This window comes from Schistocerca piceifrons, chromosome 8 (assembly GCF_021461385.2).
Source record: "Schistocerca piceifrons isolate TAMUIC-IGC-003096 chromosome 8, iqSchPice1.1, whole genome shotgun sequence".
NCBI lineage: Eukaryota > Metazoa > Arthropoda > Insecta > Orthoptera > Acrididae > Schistocerca > Schistocerca piceifrons.
The window spans coordinates 101,307,276-101,325,517 of record NC_060145.1 but is presented as its reverse complement, the minus strand read 5'-3'; positions in this window follow the sequence as shown (position 1 = coordinate 101,325,517).

Sequence of the window (18,242 nt, the reverse complement as noted above, 5' to 3'; positions counted from 1 at the left end):
AACTGTTTCTGATGTAACATAACAGACACTTTCGGTCACCACACTAAACAGCTCGAAATTATCTGTCTCTTTTCATATCTATCATTTTCATTATATTTACCGTATCGATTTGCCCCATGCGAATAAAATTTTCGTATTTCGTTTGTCTTTTAGAAATTATCAAACACTATACTAACATGTACTAGAACTCAGACCCACTTCTTACTCGCAAAGATGTAATATATTTTGTGTTGGAACGCTGCTCCTGCAAGACCTGAAATGAGAGCACTGCTCATCTTAATTTTGCCACTTTTTTGCTTTAGAGAAGCCTTCTGAAGCAACTGATTTATTTCGGTCGAAGTAGGAAGTCAAAGTGCCTCTATTCTGGGAAACAGTTTCACTTAAGAGATGATCTTTTAATTACTATTAATTCATGTGATCCAAATGATTGAAGCGATTTCATAAATTCACTGTAGCTCCATTCATTTTCATATGGTCACGACACACTACAGATACGTAGAAAAACTCATAAAGGTTTGTTCGGCTGAAGCCGCACTTCAGGTTTCTGCCGGCAGAGCGCTGTGAGACAAAATGGCGACAGGAGCCAAGAAAGCGTATGTCGTGCTTGAAATGCACTCACATCAGTCAGTCATAACAGTGCAACGACACTTCAGGACGAAGTTCAACAAACATCGACCAACTGCTAACTCCATTCGGCGATGGTATGCGCAGTTTAAAGCTTCTGGATGCCTCTGTAAGGGGAAATCAACGGGTCGGCCTGCAGTGAGCGAAGAAACGGTTGAACGCGTGCGGGCAAGTTTCACGCGTAGCCCGCGGAAGTCGACAATAAAGCAAGCAGGGAGCTAAACGTACCACAGCCGACGGTTTGGAAAATCTTACGGAAAAGGCTAAAGCAGAAGCCTTACCGTTTACAATTGCTACAAGCCCTGACACCCGATGACAAAGTAAAACGCTTAGAATTTTCGGCGCGGTTGCAACAGCTCATGGAAGAGGATGCGTTCAGTGCGAAACTTGTTTTCAGTGATGAAGCAACATTTTTTCTTAATGATGAAGTGAACAGACACAATGTGCGAATCTGGGCGGTAGAGAATCCTCACGCATTTGTGCAGCAAATTCGCAATTCACCAAAAGTTAACGTGTTTTGTGCAATCTCACGGTTTAAAGTTTACGGCCCCTTTTTCTTCTGCGAAAAAAACGTTACAGGACACGTGTATCTGGACATGCTGGAAAACTGGCTCATGCCACAACTGGAGACCGACAGCGCCGACTTCATCTTTCAACAGGATGGTGCTCCACCGCACTTCCATCATGATATTCGGCATTTCTTAAACAGGAGAGTGGAAAACCGATGGATCGGTCGTGGTGGAGATCATGATCAGCAATTCATGTCATGGCCTCCACGCTCTCCCGACTTGACCCCATGCGATTTCTTTCTGTGGGGTGAGAGATTCAGTGTTTAAACCTCCTCTACCAAGAAACGTGCCAGAACTGCGAGCTCGCATCAACGATGCTTTCGAACTCATTGATGGGGACATGCTGCGCCGAGTGTGGGAGGAACTTGCTTATCGGCTTGATGTCTGCCGAATCACTAAAGGGGCACATATCGAACATTTGTGAATGCCTAAAAAAACTTTTTGAGTTTTTGTATGTGTTTGCAAAGCATTGTGAAAATATCTCAAACAATAAAGTTATTGTAGAGCTGTGAAATCGCTTCAATCATTTGTAATAACCCTGTATGTGTGAATGTTCTGCATCTTCTGCTAAACCACCGGACCGATTGCAGCCAAATGTGGTGCACATATCCCTTACTGTCAGACAACACTCTCTCTGAGGATGAAGAACCACTTACGATAGTTCAGAAAATACGACGTCATAAACTCTGAAAATTGCCGCATTGTGCTTGATGTTTGAATTTATTACTTCTTTGCTACTGACACTATTCGCAACATTTTTGCAGACCGTATCCACTGACGCCAGCGAATATACCTACAAATTTACTCTGAAGTGACCAAAGTCATGGGACACCTCCTAAAATCGTGTCAGACTTCCGTCTGTGTAAGCGTCTGCAGAAATATTCAGGCATGCTCCTTCTATAGCTGTCCGTAATTGCAAAAGCGTTGCCAGTGCGGGATGTTGTACATGAACTGTACTCCCCGATAAGTCTCATAGATGTTCGATCCGATTCATATCGGGCGATCTGGTTGGCCAAATCATTCCCTCGAATTCCGAAACTCAATGTCCTATGCGTGTAGCTCCAACGACCATTGCGCTTTTCACCCAAATCACCTGAGTACAAATGACGTCCCCATCAATCCACTGACCTTTCATACCTTGTGTACGTGATACAGCTACAATCTGTATATGTGCTTATCACTAGCCCATGGCTTTTATCGCATTGATGTACAGTACATCATTGAAACTTCCTGGCAGATTAAAACCGTGTGCCCGACCGAGACTCGAACTCGGGACCTTTGCCTTTCGCGGGCAAGTGCTCTACCAACTGAGCTACCGAAGCACGACTCACGCCCGGTACTCACAGCTTTACTTCTGCCAGTATCTCGTCTCCCACCTTCCAAACTTTACAGAAGTTCTCCTGCGAACCTTGCAGAACTAGCACTCCTGAAGCTTCTGTAAAGTTTGGAAGGTGGGAGACGAGATACTGGCAGAAGTAAAGCTGCGAGTACCGGGCGTGAGTCGAGCTTCGGTAGCTCACTTGGTAGAGCACTTGCCCGCGAAAGGCAAAGCTCCCGAGTTCGAGTCTCGGTCCGGCACACAGTTTTAATCTGCCAGGAAGTTTCATATCAGCGCACACTCCGCTGCAGAGTGAAAATCTCATTCTGGAAACATCCCCCAGGCTGTGCCTAAGCCATGTCTCCGCAATATCCTTTCTTTCAGGAGTGCTAGTTCTGCAAGGTTCGCAGGAGATCTTCTGTAAAGTTTGGAAGGTGGGAGACGAGATACTGGCAGAAGTAAAGCTGTGAGTACCGGGTGTGAGTAGTGCTTCGGTAGCTCAGTTGGTAGAGCACTTGCCCGCGAAAGGCAAAGGTCGCGAGTTCGAGTCTCGGTCAGGCACACAGTTTTAATCTTCCAGGAAGTTTCATATCAGCGCACACTCCGCTGCAGAGTGAAAATATCATTCTGGAGTACATCATTGCATGACACATAGATCAGGAGATATGACATCATAAAAACTGAGATGCGTGCAAAACTCCTTCATCATGCATGAATTTAGATTTATTATTTCTCTGCTACGAACACTATTCGAAACATATTTCGCAAACAGCATCTATATATTCCGCTGAATGTACCAACACAAATATGGCAGTATTTTACGAGACATGGTTCCCTATATATAAGTTCATAAACACTGAGATGCGTGAAAAATGGCCGCTGGGTATGTAATTCGAAATATTGTTTATAATCAGGTTCTGAATTAAATGAACATTACAGAGAAGTTGTATTTTGTATACTAAATTTCTTAATTGACTAATGTACGTATAAATTTGTGCACTATGCGTATTCTTTTGCATTACTGTTTCGTAGTTTCAAAGGTGTTTCCACGAATACGTGGAAATGAAATTTTTTTATTTCACTATAAACACAGTTGATTTTGTTTTATTTCATTTCTAATAGAAAATTGGCAAAATGAATACCACGGCAATGCCAGGTTTATCAGCTGGTTAATTATAAACATCGGTAAAGATGCATCAGTAATGTTCGTAGTACTTTTCCAAGACAAAATACAACCACACTTTCCTAATCCTCTGATGAAGCTGCATCGTTTCATACACTGCACAACGGCATACAATGTGATTTTGGTTTCGGTGTTTTTCTAGCGATTTTTTATAGTTTTTTCGTCCTTCCAACTCTTTTCAGACTGTTTTAGTCAAGACATTCTAAACATAATTTGATTGCGACTAGAATCGACATTTTGTGAGTTAATTCTAATGTCATATGATCGAACTCAGTAATGTGCATGATTAGTCATTAACATAACTTAAATTTACACAGTACTTAATTTCATTTATGACTCGTCGTAATTCTGACGTATTGATTGGTTCACGTGTATGGAAAGACATAACAAGCCACCAGAATAAAACCCAGATAAGACTAAATTATTTGTTGTTTGCATTTTAACGAAAACATTAATTAATCAGTCAAATACAATGAAAATTACATACATATAACAGTTTTACACTTTTTATTTGCACAATTTTTGTATAATAAGCCGTCCTTCTGGAAGGACTTCAGCTGCGTACACACGCACTTAACGGAGTGCCGTTATTTAAGCGTCAGTTCAGTACTCTCTTAGTGTTTTGTATGGAACAGTGTGAAACGAGTAACATGAAGTGATACAGTACAGTGTTGTAAACTTTTCCTGACACGGGCGACAGTGAGGTTGCTTCGTCTCTCTCGAAATAGGATCTAGTGAAAATATCTGTGACGTTATGTTCCAGCTTGCCTTATCTAGAATCAATTTTTGTTAATTTGGAATGGTCTACATCTTTGCGCAGCAACACGGCAGTTTGATTCCAGACTTGCAGTGACGATGGTTGGACGAAATGTCGTGTGTCCAGTTTACCACCATCCTCCATGCAGAGTTGCCATGCGTTGTCCTACCAACACCGACAAAATGTGCACTGCTGGGGAAGAACCATTTCTTATCTCAGCTCTGTCAATTCCATCAATAAACGTGTAGCAGCGGTAAATGGCTCTTGGTTGTTGAATTGCTATCCATCTTTTCTGTTAATGTGAATAATGCGTTACTGGATGAGTTGAATTTACATTATCAAAGTTTGTTGCCATTGTCCTCACGCTTTTGTCATCCAGTCAAGTCACTAATATACTGACTGAACTGCGTATCTATATCTAATGTCCCTCTATGTTTCTTTCCCAGTTCATTTCTCTTATGTTGCTTACGATCCTTAACAGTTCTGTTGACTCTTATTGTACATGGGGCTTGAATAATTCTTAGATGTAAGTCACACAGAAGATGAAATGAAGTAAATAAATGTACTCTAACTACTCTCTAACGAAGGCCCTTGTCAATATATTTTTTTGGCAATATCTATTACTTGGCTCTCGATACCAAAACTTCGACCTGTATCTTATAGGTCTGCCTCGAGAAAATGGCTTTGCCCCATGACGTTCAAAATATAGTGTAAGCACATGTCTCCTTATGTTGCAGAAAAAGACAAAGGCGGTAAACATTGTATCTGATTTTTCTTTGCATAAAGCTAGTGTCCTTCTAGAAGCATGTGCTTAGACAGTCACTGAGGTTATAACGGGCATGCAAACACCCATATTATCCATTCTTATACTGATATGACAGTCTGAGAGAATATGTAAACAGTTATTTCTTTAATAGAAATGTGCACTAAGAAGATCAGGCAGATAATCCATTTTCAGCAAAGCAAGTTTTCTCATGCACACAGAATAATCCCTGGCTCAGCAATGAAAATTACGTTTTATTTTCAACAATGATATGAGTCAGTTGGATGAAGTATACACTAATGCCCTCTGTTGGAAGGTAGAATGAAAAAGTAGTATAAAAAATTTTAACCTCCTCTACAAAAGTCCTTCCTGAAGGACAACTCCTGTATCTGGGTTTTCGAAGAGAAGCGGATGTGCTGGGGCAGGTGTGTAGGTGGTTGTTGTGGAAAGTGTCTTCTCATGCTGTGGGCAGCTACAAATGAGTATATGTTTTCAAAATGGAGTTGCATTGTTTTTGTCCAGCATGAAGTTTGGAACACAGATGTAGAATAACCTCTACCGTAAATAACTATTTAAATAGAAATATATTTTTAACATACCACTTTTTTAAATCAGGCTAAAAAATATAAAATAATTTCTATAGCCCCATGAGGATTCCTACCCCAATACAGTCCTGAAAATTTGTGATTGTGAATCTTTAATAAATATAAAAATACTAAAATATTTAAAAAGAAAAACATGGGACGGCGCAACTGAGAAGCAGCTGAATGATTCATGCAACAATTACATACTGCATGTACCCCATGTTTTCCATTTTAAATTTACAATACTTTCATATCTATTAAAAATTTACAATCGCAAGTTTTCAGGATTGTCCCTATGGGGTCAGGAATCTGCATGTGGCTAGAAGAAACTGTTATGCTTTTTAGTCCGATTTAAAAATGTGAAATATTAATTTTTTATTTATGTAATTGTTTTCTGCTTTTTAGTATTGTGTCCATGAAAGTTGTAAATAGATTCCAAACGTATTGATAAGATTATAAGAGAGACATGTTGCATATCAGTTTTATTTCAGTGTCTTTTCACCGTGGCGATATCCAAGACAGAATAACAGAACAATGTGTTTAGTTATTGTTTGCCTAAAAATATAGTAAAGAAATAAGGAAAAATTAATTTTGTATGATTTTGTACATATATATCATATATGTTGTGCACATATACTTCCCTACCTTCTCACTGTCCATCTCCCACTCCTGCCATCTCCTTTTTCCCCACTCCCTGTCCAGCCCCTTCCACTTCTCTCTGTCCATCGCCTTCTCCAGCTCATTCTGTCGAACACTTTCTCCCCCCTCTCTGACAATTTCTACCACCCTCTTCTCTCTGCCTATCTCCTCCTCCCTAACCTATCTCCTACTTCCTATTCTCTGTCGTTCTCTATCTCTGTCTCTCTCTGCCCATCTATTTTTGCTCCTCTCAATGGCCATCTCCTTCTCACACCTCTCTTTATCCATTTCCTCCTCCATCTCTCAGTAGCTGTCTGCCTTCCCTTTCTTGTCGATCTCTTCTTAACCACTCTCTCATATCCATCTTCTCCTCTGTCCATTTCCACATCCCAGTCTATCCACTTCCTTCTATCCCTATCTTTCTGTCAATATACTCGTCTGAATCTCTGTCTGCTCATCTCCTCCCACCTCTACCTCTAGCTCTTCTCCCTCCCCCATCTCTGTTTCCATCCTGCCCACTCTCACTATTCATTTTCTCTTGTCTGTCCTCCCACAGCTATCTGTCTATCTCCTTCTCCCACTCCTCCCATCTGTATCTGTCAATCTACTCCTCCCCCTGTCTCTGTCCATCTCCCTCTCCCTCCTCTCATTATCCAATTCCTCCACCCCCTCCCCTTTCCCTACTTAGCTATGCCCATCACCACATACACCCCTTTACCCGCTGAAACGATTCTGATACTACCTGTGCAATACGTAAATTGTGCAAGGCAGCTTAGATTATAGGTCTTGCCAGCCTATACACTACCGCACCCACCTCTACCGAACAGACCAATAACAAAGGGCGTTAATAATGCATTGTAATCCAGTTCTGAGGTATGTGTAAAATTTCAAGTTTCTATCTCATTGGCAGATTGCAAAATTTGTTCTGAGCATAGAAACAAGAAAGGGAGTTAATAATATGTAGTAAAATGGATACATGGACCTGCGACTCTGAACGACGAATGAAAAGATGCTGGAAGGTAAAAAAATAGGTCCACAACTTGTCTTATAATTGAAATAAATGGTTGTAGCTCCGCCATAAGTTGCAATGAGAAGTATCTTTTTTTTTTTATTTCTTGATGGTTACTAGTTTCAGACACTTGTGTCCGTTTTCAAACCATGCATATCATATGTGTGACAAATACACGCGATAGCCTATGTACAAAAACTGCCACTGCAGTGATGATCAAAGCGGCATTACAGCCGACTCAACAACAGTAAATATACCACATGGGAGTTCTCTAATGTTCGTCCTATGTGGTGCATTTACTGTTGATGAGTCGGCCATAGTGCCACTTTATGACTGCAGGGGCAGTTTTTGTACACAGGCTATCACCTGTATTTGTCACACCGACGATAAGGATGATTTGAAAATGGTCTCAGGTGTCCGAAACTAGTTACCATCAAGAAATAAGGAGAAAGTACTTCTCAGTGAGACTTACGACGGAACTACAACCATTTACATCAAGAAGATAAGTATATCCACAGAAGTTGTAGATTCAGGACTCTGCACAATAAGTGGGAATAGGAGTTAACACTATCTGAAGGAAAGTACAACTACCTCTTCCAGTGGCACTGGATTCTCCTCACTGCAGAGCACAGGATATGAGTGCGTTTTGGAGATGTTCGTAGAAGAGTATGAAGGCGCCCAGGAACCAATGCACCCTCAAATACGTAGTTCAAAAATGGTTCAAATGGCTCTGAGCACTATGAGACTCAACTGCTAAGGTCATTAGTCCCCTAGAACTTAGAACTAGTTAAACCTAACTAACCTAAGGACATCACAAACATGCATGCCGGAGGCAGGATTCGAACCTGCGACCGTAGCGGTCTTGGGGTTCCAGACTGCAGCGCCTTTAACCGCATGGCCACTTCGGCCGGCTCTAGTACGTAGTCCCACAAGTGCAGCAAAGAGGTGGTTCACTCATATCTTGGGCCAGTATCACCAGTGGATCGCTATGTAGGGTTTTGTAGTATCTGTATAGGATTGTCCCACCTTCTGTCCTGCCCTACAATCAGAGTCTGGCTGTGGGTTCGTCTTTCAAGAATTGCTTTATCTGCTGTCATTAACATGAGTGACCATGTTTCAAACCAGGTGAAACTTGTAGTGTGACTTCACAGCAACCCTCTTCACATAGTGGACGACCACAGAATGGCTGCCGACAATGATAAGGAGTGGCTTGATAAATAGCGTCTAGATCACACTGTAAATAGCATGCCACACAGGATACAAGCTCGTTACAACACACAAGAGAGAGCAGCACGGTACTGTCTGTTATAAGCTGAGAGATCTGGATTTCACAAATACGTGAATATGTACACATTCAAAAGGATTCTTTTTGTTTTAGTTCATTTGACAATATAGCTACCGTTTTTACTTTTTTATGCCTCATTATTTCATTCCCCACTCTGGTTAGGTTAGGTTAGTGTTGTTTAACGTCCCGTCGACAACGAGGTCATTAGAGACGGAGCGCAAGCTCGGGTTAGGGAAGGATGGGGAAGGAAATCGGCCGTGCCCTTTCAAAGGAACCATCCCGGCATTTGCCTGAAACGATTTAGGGAAATCACGGAAAACCTAAATCAGGATGGCTGGAGACGGGATTGAACCGTCTTCCTCCCGAATGCGAGTCCAGTGTGCTAACCACTGCGCCACCTCGCTCGGTATTCCCCACTCTCCTTGACTCTGAAGTGACACATATAAGTTGATATACACTCCTGGAAATGGAAAAAAGAACACATTGACACCGGTGTGTCAGACCCACCATACTTGCTCCGGACACTCCGAGAGGGCTGTACAAGCAATGATCACACGCACGGCACAGCGGACACACCAGGAACCGCGGTGTTGGCCGTCGAATGGCGCTAGCTGCGCAGCATTTGTGCACCGCCGCCGTCAGTGTCAGCCGGTTTGCCGTGGCATACGGAGCTCCATCGCAGTCTTTAACACTGGTAGCATGCCGCGACAGCGTGGACGTGAACCGTATGTGCAGTTGACGGACTTTGAGCGAGGGCGTATAGTGGGCATGCGGGAGGCCGGGTGGACGTACCGCCAAATTGCTCAACACGTGGGGCGTGAGGTCTCCACAGTACATCGATGTTGTCGCCAGTGGTCGGCGGAAGGTGCACGTGCCCGTCGACCTGGGACCGGACCACAGCGACGCACGGATGCACGCCAAGACCGTAGGATCCTACGCAGTGCCGTAGGGGACCGCACCGCCACTTCCCAGCAAATTAGGGACACTGTTGCTCCTGGGGTATCGGCGAGGACCATTCGCAACCGTCTCCATGAAGCTGGGCTACGGTCCCGCACACCGTTAGGCCGTCTTCCGCTCACGCCCCAACATCGTGCAGCCCGCCTCCAGTGGTGTCGCGACAGGCGTGAATGGAGGGACGAATGGAGACGTGTCGTCTTCAGCGATGAGAGTCGCATCTGCCTTGGTGCCAATGATGGTCGTATGCATGTTTGGCGCCGTGCAGGTGAGCGCCACAATCAGGACTGCATACGACCGAGGCACACAGGGCCAACACCCGGCATCATGGTGTGGGGAGCGATCTCCTACACTGGCCGAACACCGCTGGTGATCGTCGAGGGGACACTGAATAGTGCACGGTACATCCAAACCGTCATCGAACCCATCGTTCTACCATTCCTAGACCAGCAAGGGAACTTGCTGTTCCAACAGGACAATGCACGTCCGCATGTATCCCGTGCCACCCAACGTGCTCTAGAAGGTGTAAGTCAGCTACCCTGGCCAGCAAGATCTCCGGATCTGTCCCCCATTGGGCATGTTTGGGACTGGATGAAGCGTCGTCTCACGCGGTCTGCACGTCCAGCACGAACGCTGGTCCAACTGAGGTGCCAGGTGGAAATGGCATGGCAAGCCGTTCCACAGGACTACATCCAGCATCTCTACGATCGTCTCCATGGGAGAACAGCAGCCTGCATTGCTGCGAAAGGTGGATATACACTGTACTAGTGCCGACATTGTGCATGTTCTGTTGCCTGTGTCTATGTGCCTGTGGTTCTGTCAGTGTGATCATGTGATGTATCTGACCCCAGGAATGTGTCAATAAAGTTTCCCCTTCCTGGGACAATGAATTCACGGTGTTCTTATTTCAATTTCCAGGAGTGTACATCTGATCAGAAGCATCTAGACACTTCGCCTTTATGACGCCTCTAAGGCCGCTGGGGACACCTTTAGTGTAATGTCTTAATGTCTCTGGAATTCAGGCAGATCATTCTTCCTCAAGAGCCGAAAACAGGAAAGGTTGTGATATTGGGGTTTGGAGCAGAGTATATTTTCTAGCTCATCCCAAAGATCATCCGTTTGGTTGAAGTCAGGGCACTGGAGAGGCAGACCATTTCAGAAACTACTACCTCAGAGAAGCTGCTTTATGAAAGAGCGCTCTGTCCTGCTAATTAAACCATCCTCTCTATGTTCATTTATTGTACACAAATCACAATAGTGTAAAACATGTTGATATTGTCCCGCATTTAGTGTTTTCTAAAAGTTGCAATAACCCACGTACGTAAACTTAGGACTCTGACACACCCCTTAGACCCAGCTGTTGATAGCACTTAACACAAAGGAAATACGCAATCTAAATTAGGCCCAAACATGATATCCTAAGCTGGGGACTTGCTATAAAATTAGTTAATACCTGTATTTAAAAAAAATATATAACGAAAGTGAGAGGAAGCGAACACTACCTACTTTAAATTAAATTCATGTGAAAATAAACTGGTGATTTATTACAAAAATTCGTCTTCCTACACAAAAGAACGAACAGATTAACAATACGAATTTAACATGATAGACAATTAATCAGCACAAATATGATATTCAGCGAAGGATAATGGGTTCACGCTGCATGTTCCCTCGATGTTGTGAATGAATCCTGTCACTCTGAATTTTACTATGCAGTGGTTGGTTGTCCGACCTAAAATGTAAAGAACCTACCTTCATGAGTGGAAATGGTTCAAATGGCTCTGAGCACTAAGGGACTTAACATCTGTGGTCATCAGTCCCCTAGAACTTAGAACTACTTAAACCTAACTAACCTAAGGACATCACACACATCCATGCCCGAGGCAGGATTCGAACCTGCGACCGTAGCAGTCCCGCAGTTCCGGACTAAGCGCCTGAACCGCTAGACCACCGCGGCCGGCATGAGTGGAATCTAACGACGCTGCAGCGTCGGTGTACTTTTACAAAGTCATAAATTCCGCCTGACGAGCCGGTGCTGCACAATGCGTTCGTCAATCTCTTGTCCCGATGGACGTGAAGATCTGAGTTAGCACGAAATTTGCAAAGAGCGGGGAACCTGCGGATCACGCCAAGTCGGCGGACCGACGTCCAAGCCCAGGACACCAGAATGATCGCCCCGTCATCGATTGAGCTCTAAGACGACCGATCGAAGAATGTTCCCCGTCATGCCTCATGCTCCGAGCTCTCCTGCTTGCAACGTCACGGCAGCAATCATCAACGAGGCAAAATGTTATTTACTTCTGTCGGATGGCTTGAAATTGCAATGTTAAATAATTCCCCACCACGGACTATGTCAAGTACAGAACCAATCAAGGCACGCTCTCCTCTCATATTCCCATCTGACGTCAAGATGCTAGAGACGAATCAGAGTATTGTTTCTACAACAATAGACCAAGCGAACTCCACCAGCTCCCGTGGCCACAGCAGCGGGCCTGGCCTCATCAAGAATAGTGAGTTCTCTCCAGGTATCATCAGATAGTGCTCCAGCCCTTAAAGCTCAAACCTGTCAGCTGGGTGCTGGACAGTACCATACGCCTCAACATCGAAAATACAGTCCTTTGAGTGACATAAGACTCGTACTGATGTGTGTATCGGCCGTTCTCCAACTCCTGGAAAAACGAAGTACAAGGTTGCCACGAGTTCTTTTGACCAAAGCGACATATGTCCAGACAGACAAACTGTGTGCTTTTATTAACTGCAACGTGTTACGGCGTAAAGTCAAGCGCCAGAACGCTAGTCGGGAAGAGAAGAGACGGCTGTGAGAAGAAGTCAGCCAGTCACACACTGACCGGACCTCCCTCCAGGACGACAACGCGACAGCACCGGTTCCTATGTGAAAAGGACATAAGCGCCGCGACCGACTGGTGACGGCACAGTTCAAAAGCAGCTTCAAGATTAGCGAATTCGAGAACATCAGCTCTAGTCACTTCGCTTGTACCCGCTATGTAGCACAGATTGGAGGTGGTCTATATTGAAGAAGATTATTTTGTATGTCGCCCTTCGCTTGCGACACATCTGTGTAATTGCCAGAGGTAAGTATTCTAATTTTCGTATTGTAATAAAACTCATTAATACCACTTGTCTGATTGTCTAGCGAACCGAGTATATAGGTTTCCTAGACACTACACAATGTTTCAGAATCAAGTACGGTAATCATAATTAAATGAAGTTATGAGAATCATGAAGAATGCTGAAGATAAGGTGAGCAGATCACGTAACTAATGAGGAGGTATTGAATAGGATTGGGGAGATGAGAAGTTTGAGGCACAACTTGACTAGAAGAAGGGATCGGTTGGTAGGACATGTTTTGAGGCATCAAGGGATCACAAATTTAGCATTGGAGGGAAGCGTGGAGGGTAAAAATCGTAGAGGGAGACCAAGAAATGAATACACTAAGCAGATTCAGAAGGATGTAGGTTGCAGTAGGTACTGGGTGATGAAGAAGCTTTCACAGGACAGAGTAGCATGGAGAGCTGCATCAAACCAGTCTCAGGACTGAAGACCACAACAACAACAACAACATGAGAATCATCTGCCCTGCATCTCCTGTCATGACAAGGAGCAGACAGTGTTAGCTTATTAATGAAAGGAGGCAACCCAGGTGGCTTGCGACCTTCCGAGTTCACAACAGCCTATCCGCGAAAAACACCCCATTCCGTAACACCATCTCCTGCACACTTCATTGTTGGCACACGCAGTACTGCACTTAACATGATCAGGCTTTCACCAAACCCAAACCATTTCATCGGATTTCCACAGGGTACAGTGTGATTCATCCCCCGAATCACTAGTTTCAAGTTATCCACTGTCCACTGACAAGTGTCGCTTAGCACTGTAGATAGGAATGCGTGGCTTATGATGAACTTCCTTCCGTTGATTTCAGGTGATTTTTCTTTCACTCCCAACCGCCGGCGCACCTCTCGTCAGTCTTTGCCCATCAGTACATGATGCCTGTTTGGTATTGCTTTAGCTACATATCTTCCCTCGCAATCACCTCGCCAAGAGTCGACTGATGGATTTGTTACCCAGGCGACATCCAGTGATGAATAGTCCACGTTTAAAGTCACCGAGCTCTTCCGACCCACCCACTCTGCTGTTACCTCTTCTCTACAGCCAACCTAATACTCCCCACCTCCTTTTATACTGGCAGGTCCGACTCACGTGACATCGACTTCTACATCTACATTTACACTCCGCAAGCCATCCAGTGGTGTGTGGCGGAAGGTACTTTACGTGCCACTGTCATTACTTCCATTTCCTGTTCCAGTTGCGTATGGTTCGCCGATAGAACGACTGCCGGAAAGTCTCCGCCCGCGCTCGAATCTCTCTAATTTTACATTCGTGATCTCCTCGGGAGGTATAAGTAGGGGAAAGCAATATATTCGATACCTCATCCAGAAACGCACCCTCTCGAAACCTGGACAACAAGCTACACCGCGATGCAGAGCGCCTCTCTTGCAGAGTCTGCCACTTGAGTTTGCTAAACATCTCCGTAACGCTATCACGCTTATCAAATAACCTTGTGACGAAACGCGCCCCTCTTCTTTGGGTCTTCTCTATCTCCTCTGTCAACCCGACCTGGCACGGATCCCACACTGATGAGCAATACTGAAGTATAGGTCTAACGAGTGTTCTGTAAGCTACCTCCTTTGTTGATGGACTACATTTTCTAAGTACTCTCCCAATGAATCTCAATCTGGCACCCGCCTTACCAACAATTAATTTTATATGATAATTCCACTTCAAATCGTTCCGTACGCATACTCCCAGATATTTTACAAAAGTAACTGCTACCAGTGTTTGTTCCGCTGTCATATAATCATACAATAAAGGATGCTTCTTTCTATGTACTCGCAATACATTACATTTGTCGATGTTAAGGGTCAGTTGCCACTCCCTGCACCAAGTGCCTATCCGCTGCAGATCTTCCTACATTTCGCTGCAATTTTCTAATGCTGCAACTTCTCTGTATACCACAGCATCATCCCCGAAAAGCCGCATGGAACTTCCAACACCGTCTACTAGGTCATTTATATATATTTCGAAAAGAAATGGTCCCATAACACTCCCCTGTGGCATGCCAGAGCTTACTTTAACGTCTGTAGACGTCTCTCCATTGAGAACAACATGCTGTTTTCTGTTTGCCAAAAACTTTTCAATGCAGCCACACAGCTGGTCTGATATTCCGTAGGCGCTTAGTTTGTTTATCAGGCGACAGTGCGGAACTGTATCGAACACCTTCCGGAAGTCAAGGAAAATGGCATCTACCTGGGAGCCTGTATCCAATATTTTCTGGGTGTCAGGTACAAATAAAGCGAGTTGGGTCTCAAACGATCGCTGTTTCCGGAATCCATGTTGATTCCTACAGAGTAGATTCTGGGTTTCCAGAAATGACATGATACGCGAGCAGAAAACTTTTCTAATATTCTACAACAGATCGATGTCAGAGATATAGGTCTATAGTTTTGCGCATCTGCTCGAGGACCCTTCTTGAAAACTGGAACTACCTGTGATCTTTTCTAATCATTTGGAACCTTCCGTTCCTCTACAGACTTGCGGTACACGGTTGTTAGAAGGGGAGGGGGGGGGGGGCAAGTTCTTTCGCGTACTCTGTGTAGAATCGAATTGGTATCTCGTCAGGTCCAGTGGACTTTCCTCTGTTGAGTGATTTCAGTGGCTTTTCTATTCCTTGGACACTTATTTCGAAGTCAGCCATTCTTTCGTTCGTGCGAGAATTTAGAGAAGGAACTGCAGTGCGGTCTTCCTCTGTGAAACAGCTTTGGGAAGAGGTGTTTAGTCTTTGAGCATTACGCGTGTCATCCTCTGTTTCAATGCCAGCATCATCCCAGAGTGTCTCGATATGTTGTTTCGATCCACTTACTGATGACGTAAGACCAGAACTTCCTATGATTTTCTGTCAAGTCGGTTCATAGAATTTTACTTTCGAATTCACTGAACGCTTCACGCATAGCCCTCCATACGCTAACTTTGACATTGTTTAGCCTCTGTCTGTCTGAGAGGTTTTGGCTGCGTTTAAATTTGCAGTGAAGCTCTCTTTGCTTTCGCAGTAGTTTCCTAACTTTGTTGTTGAAACACAGTGGGCTTTTCCCATCCCTCACAGCTTTACTCGGCACGTACCTGTCTAAAACGCATTTTACGATTTCCTTGAACTATTTCCATAAACACTCAACATTGTCAGTGTCGGATCAGAAATTTTCGTTTTGATCTGTTAGGTAGTCTGAAATCTGCCTCCTATTCCTGTTGCTAAACAGATAAACCTTCCTCCCTTTTTTTATATTCCTATTTACTTCCATATTCAGGGATGCTGCAACGGCCTTACGATCATTGATTCCCTGTTCTGCGCTTACAGAGACGAAAAGTTCGGGTCTGTTTGTTATCAGTAGGTCCAAGATGTTATCTCCATGAGTTGGTTCTCGGTTTAATTGCGCGAGGTAATTTTCGGATAGTGCACTCACTATAATGTCACTCGATGCTCTGGTGTCCAATCGCGCATTACGTGGAGGATCGTGCAGTACACGGGGTTGTTAGAATACTCAAATAGAGTGCAGGTGCTCCAAAATGTTTATTGATTCGTTATAGACTTTTTTTGCAGTGTGCTTTTCTTATTACTTATTTAGACATTTTCGTATTCTGGTTGTCCTATGACCACACTTTATCTTGTTCTTTGATCTGACAGTAAATGTGCTATCGTATTTCAGTATGATTAACTTTTCGAAACTAGCATATTTCATTTTGGTCTCAATACTTCTATATGAGCTTGAAAGTACCAAAATCCTCTCACCTTTCCGACAGGACTCAGAAAATTTACTGTCTGTAACGAACTGCCTAAACGAACATGCGTTTGTAAAGACAACTTGCCGAATATCGGAGACTGCCTACTCCTCTCCCACGTGCCTAACTATTCACTTTCTTTAACACCAGTAAGTTTCCCTTATAGTTTCTCTCCTAATACTCCAATACCACTCCCTCCTACCAGCAATGTGGCACTGCCTCTTAGTGAGCGGTCGGCTGCTCCTGAAGCAGCCAGAAACTCCTACTCATAAAGGCTTCGACGAAGCAGCAGTAAAATCGTTGTGCACCTACCCGAAGACCACAACTGATTCGCACGACTGTGTGGAGTCAATAACTGTGCTACATTGACTGCACAGTTCTCCTCCTATTGCGCCTGTCTTGGTGCTAGCACTTTTTTTCTTTCTGGGTCATCAGACTTCTGACTGGTTTGATGCTGCCAGCCACGAATTCCTCTCCTGCGCCAAACCCTTCATCTCAAAGTAGCTCTTGCAACCTGCGTCCTCAATTATTTGATGGATGTATTCTAATCTCTGTCTACCTCAAAAAAGAAAAAAAAAAGTGGTTCAAACGGCTCTGAGCACTATGGGACTTAAATTCTGAGGTCATCAGCCCCCTAGAACTTACAACTACTTGAACCTAACTAACCTAAGGACGTCACACACATCCATGCTCGAGGCAAGATTCGAAACTGCGACCGTAGCGGTCTTGCGGCTCCACACTGAAGTGTCTAGAACCACTCGGTCGCACCGGCCGGCCTTCCTCTACAGTTTTTGCCCTCTACAACTCCCTCTAGTACCAGAAAGTCATTCCCTCATGTGTCCTATCATGCTGTCCCTTCTCCTTGTCGATCTTTTCCACAAATTCTTTTTCACTCCGGTTCTACGCAGAACTTCCTTATTCCTCACCCTATCAGTCCACCGAATCTTCGACGTTCGTCTGTTGCACCACATCTCAAATGATTCGATTCTCTTCCGTTCTGGTTTTCACACAGTCCATTTTTCCCTACCATACAATGCTGTGCTCGAGTCATACAGTCCCAGAAATGACTTCCTCAAATTAAGGAAAATTTGGAAATTTGCGGTAAGTTCCTATGGGACCAAACAGCTGAGGTCATCGGTCCCTAGGCTTACACTCTACTTAATCTGACTTAAACTAACCTACACTAAGGACAAGACACACACCCATGCCCGAGAGAGGACTCAAACCTCCGACAGAGGGGAGCCATGCGAACCGTGGCAAGCCGCCTGAGACTGTGCGGCTACACCACACGGCTCAAATTAAGGCCTATGTTTGACACTAGTAGATTTCTCTTGTCCAGCAACGCCCTTTCTGCCAGTGCTAGTCAACTTTTTATGTCCTCCATGGTCCGTCCGTAATTGGTACAGAAGGTGCTGGAGTTTGAACCCCATCCATGTGTTACAAACCTCGTACAGTGCTACGCTGCACGAAACAGCAGTATATATACTCTCCACAGAGAACATGTAATAGTCCTGAAGATAAGCATTCTAGAGTGTATCGCTACAAACATTCCACAACTGGTTGAACAAGCGGAGACTAGAATAATTAGTGGTTCAGAATCTTGAAATTCAACCAATGCAAGGCGTAATTTTTCCGACTTAACTTATCTGAAAGTAAATGAAACACAGACTCTTCTTTTCCGCATGAACGGCGCTACTGTGAGGTT